Genomic DNA, 4,472 nt, shown 5'->3' with positions numbered 1-4,472 from the left:
ACGAGCGAACCCGCCACCTATTGGTTTTGATCTAATAAAAGCGCTCCTTCCGTTCCCGGTCGGAGCTCTATTTGCATGTATTAGCTCTAGAATTACCACAGTTATCCAAGTAAATGTGGGTACGATCTAAGGAACCATAACTGATTTAATGAGCCTTTCGCGGTTTCACCTTAATTTGGCTTGTACTGAGACATGCATGGCTTAATCTTTGAGACAAGCATATGACTACTGGCAGGATCAACCAGGGAACTGCGTGCTTATACGATCGGTCCACGAGATTGCCGGTATGGCCAAACCCGTTCGCCTCTCGTCATGTGGCACTAGCCATGTCGATTGACTTCGACTAGCGCCGCACATCAGTAAGTGCAAGTCCTCGACGAAACGACGTAACAGCCCCCAGTCAGCATGAGACTCAAGCTATATATACATCATCATCATCTCGGACAAAACACCGATCAAAAATGAGAAAGTTTCTAGAAACAATCCCTCGCCAAGGCGTCCATATATAATACGAACCCCCGGCTATCAACTAATTTCTTATACACATTCCATCTCGACCCTTCGCTATACATGTGAATATAACGACACGGTGATTCGAGATTCAACAATATTTGTCGCTCGGAACGAATTGAGTGGTTGCAAATTTTTTGTGAACATAACCCGCAACGGGCAGAGGATCACGATTTTAAGGTTGGTCGCTTAAAGGCCATTCGACTACAAAGAGACGAAGCGGACCGCGACCTCGCTGCATGAGGTTGACGAAAGCGACCCAAGATGCGAAAGCCGAAACCAACACACCTTGCCAGTACCCAAACGCCGAGGTCGGATTCGGGTCTACCACTTACCAACTGAATATCATCCTAAAAAGAACTCCAAACAGTCTAGGACAGGACCCATTCTCCACCCCTTCTATATATGTCAGGAGAACCCCGGATTCCCCTCCAGACACGATTTAGCAAACTTTTCCCGATCGATCCGACCCACCGAGGCCGTTTCGACCGTTCGCCGCGCCTACTAGAGCTGATTTCTTCGGACTCCGATCAGAAAATCCGCCGATGCATGTCGTTAACACCTAGTCCGCCTCGTCCGATCGATCGAGGCCGTTTCGACCGTTCGCCGCGCCTACTAGAGCTGATTTCTTCGGACTCCGATCAGAAAATCCGCCGATGCATGTCGTTAACACCTAGTCCGCCTCGTCCGATCGATCTAGGCCGTCTCGATCCACCCATCGCGCATCGAAAGTCGCATCTCTCGAACTCCGATCCGGAAATCGGCCGATGCATCACGTTAACTATTTCTTATATATCTAATATAATATACATCGAGACGGTAAGAATTCTTTTAATCGAAGATATACATATACTTCTCATCAATATCCAAAAGCTTATCGAAAAATAAATTACTCAACTTTTACGTGAAGAATCGTTCACCCAAACCTTATCCCCTATATATGTCAGGAGAACCCAAGGTTCCCCTCCAGACACGATTTAGCAAACTTTTCCCGATCGATCCGACCCACCGAGGCCGTCTCGACCGTCCGCTGCGCCTACTAGGGCCGATTTCTTCGGACTCCGATCAGAAAATATACCGATGCATGTCGTTAACACCTAGTCCGCCTCGTCCGATCTATCTAAACAGTCTCGACGCACCCAACACTCTTTCAAAGTCGGATTACTCGGACTCAATCTGAAAATGGACCGATGCATGACGTCAACACTTAGCCCGCCTCGTCTGATCGATCTAAGCCATCTCGACCCACCCAACACGCCTTCCAAGTCGGATCACTCGGACTTCGATCTGAAAATCTCCGGACTCATTTTTATGAATATCCCCAGTCAGTAAGAACGTTATTTCGCCAATATATACCAACAATAAACCATATTCCAATAGCTGAACCAAAAATATAATTCCCGATCCAAACGTTCTGCATCGCCCAACGCGACCACCTTCCCTATATATGTCAGGAGAGCACAGGGTTCCCCTCCAGACAACACTTACGCTCTATCCCCGACTCTCGGTCGATCGATAGGCCAGGTCAGCGGTGTCTGTTTCGGCCGAAGCTCGGACTTTGGTCAAAATGTTCCGATACAAAATTTGAACCAAGATAGATACAGATATGATTCCTTCTTAAATATACGTTGATTATCGAACAGAATATGGTAAATATTTTGCGATGACCGAGGATTTCATGAATTTTTTTTTTTTTCGAAAAAATTTTCTGTTATCGGAATTTCCTCAAATTTCATTTGGTTGCCTACTAATGCATATTAAAAACGATAATCAACAATCAGAATCATTATTTATCATTTATTTCAATTTTTATAATGAAAAACGTTCACGTCCTTTCGCGCCTCTCGATCGTCGTTTACGTGATGCATCGGTCAGCCCTAGTTTACGTGGTGCATCGGTAAGATCGAGTTCACGTTCTGCATCGGTAAGATCCAGTTCACGTGGTGCATCGGTAAGATCGAGATTACGTGGTGCATCGGTAAGATCGAGTTTACGTGGTGCATCGGTAAGATCCAATTCACGTTCTGCATCGGTAAGATCCAGTTCACGTGGTGCATCGGTGAGATCGAGTTTACGTTCTGCATCGGTGTGATCTAGTTTACGTTGTGCATCGGTAAGATCGAGATTACGTGAAGCATCGGTATGATCGAGTTTACGTTCTGCATCGGTCTGGACTTAGAGATATATTTTCGACGTGAAAATGTTCCGATACAACTTTTGAACCAGGATAGTTAGAGAGATGATTTTTTCTGGGATGTACGTTGATTGGGGAATGGATTGTGGAAAATAACTTGCCATGACCGAGGTGTTCTCGAATTTTTTTTTTTTTTCGAAAAATATTTTCTGATTTTGGATTTTACTCAAATTTGATTTCGTTGCCTTCTAATGTGTTCTAAAAGAGTAAATCAGTAATCAGAATCGAAAAATATTTTTCGGATTTTTTTTTTTTTGAAAAAAAATTTTCTGATTTTGGAATTTCCTCAAATTTGATTTGGTTGCCTTCTAATGTGTTTTTAAAGCGTAAATCAGTAATCAGAATCAATATTCATTGTCGACTTTAATTTTTATAAGGAAAAATGTTCACGTCCTTAAACGCCTCCCCATCATTAGCCCGAGTCCAAGTCGATGTCAGTCCCGAGCGGACGGTGTCAGATACTACCTATCGCCCCGGTCTGGACTTGGCGAGGTATTTCGACGTGAAATGTTCCGATACAACTTTTGAACCAGGATAGTTAGAGAGATGATTTCTTCTATGTTGTACGTTGATTGTGGAATGGATTGTGGGAAATAACTTGCCATGACCCAGGTGTTCTTGAATTTTTTTTTTTTTCGAAAAAAATTTTCTGATCTTGAAATTTCCTCAAATCTGATTGCGTTGCCTTCTAATGTGTTCTAAAAGAGTAAATCAGTAATCAGAATCAATATTCATTGTCGACTTTAATTTTTATAAGGAAAAATGTTCACGTCCTTAAACGCCTCTCCATCGTTACCCCGACTCCAAGACGATGTTAGACCGGAGCGGACGGTGTCAGATGCGACCGATCTCCCCGGTCTGGACTTAGCGAGATATTCCGACGTGAAATGTTCCGATACAAAAATTTAACTGTGATAGTTAGAGAGATGGTTCCTTTTGTGATGTACGTTGATTGTGTAATAGAATATGGAAATAAACTTGAGATGACCGAGGTCTTCTGGGATTTTTTTTTTTTTTCGAAAAATATTTTTCGATTTCGGAAATCCCTCAAATTTCATTGAGATATGTCCTAATGTGTTCTTAAAGCTTAAATCAACAATCAGAATTAATATCCAAAAGTTATTTCATTTTTTATGAGGAAAAACGTTCACGTCCTTTCCGCTCCCAAAAAGTGAGATATCATAGAAAATATCGCAATATATGTTGTTTACGGCCATACCACGCTGAAATTGCCAGTTCTCGTCAGAACACTGAAGCCAAGCAGCGTCGGGCGCGGTTAGTACTTGGATGGGTGACCGCCAGAAAAAATCATGAAATTCTTGGACAAACATGGTATACAGTACCACACTTATACCCCCAAACACCTAAAGACCCACGCTTTTACGTTGAGGGGCCTAGAGCAAGACATCGAGCTGGAGGAAATTAAGGACGATTTAATAGGCCAGAATGTTCCAGTAATACAAATCCATAAGATGAGGGCGACGCAATCCCCGGCCTACATGGTGGTGACCGACAATACAGTCACCTTAAAACAGCTACAACACCACATAAAAGTTGTAAGCTACACTAAAATTAGGTGGAATCGGTACACCACCAAAAAAGAAATCATCCAGTGCCACAGATGCCAGTTGTGGGGCCACGCCACCGCCAACTGCCATAGGGCGGAAAAATGTCTCAAATGCGCCGAGTCGCATTTGACGATGAACTGCCCCAAACCAATAACAACCTTGGCTAAGTGCATTAATTGCCATGGAAGTCACCCGGCAAA

The 4,472-nt window shown here is 43.3% G+C and overlaps 1 non-coding gene and 1 pseudogene across 1 annotated transcript in view; one reads left to right on the top strand and one right to left on the bottom strand.

The window, feature by feature from the left end:
• Positions 1–248, bottom strand: part of LOC123687493 — a 1,906-nt gene extending 1,658 nt beyond the window's left edge. Inside the window, exon 1 of the ribosomal RNA XR_006749215.1 lies at positions 1–248. This exon is cut by the window's left edge and continues 1,658 nt beyond it. This is a non-coding gene — a ribosomal RNA (small subunit ribosomal RNA).
• A 3,661-nt stretch (positions 249–3,909) lies between these two features.
• LOC123688469 lies at positions 3,910–4,029 on the top strand (annotated as a pseudogene).
• The last annotated feature ends 443 nt before the right edge of the window (positions 4,030–4,472 follow it).

Source organism: Harmonia axyridis, chromosome X (genome assembly GCF_914767665.1).
Source record: "Harmonia axyridis chromosome X, icHarAxyr1.1, whole genome shotgun sequence".
In the NCBI taxonomy this organism is placed as follows: Eukaryota; Metazoa; Arthropoda; class Insecta; order Coleoptera; family Coccinellidae; genus Harmonia; species Harmonia axyridis.
Note: the sequence above shows the minus strand (reverse complement) of the source record. Positions and strands in the feature narration are given on the sequence as shown.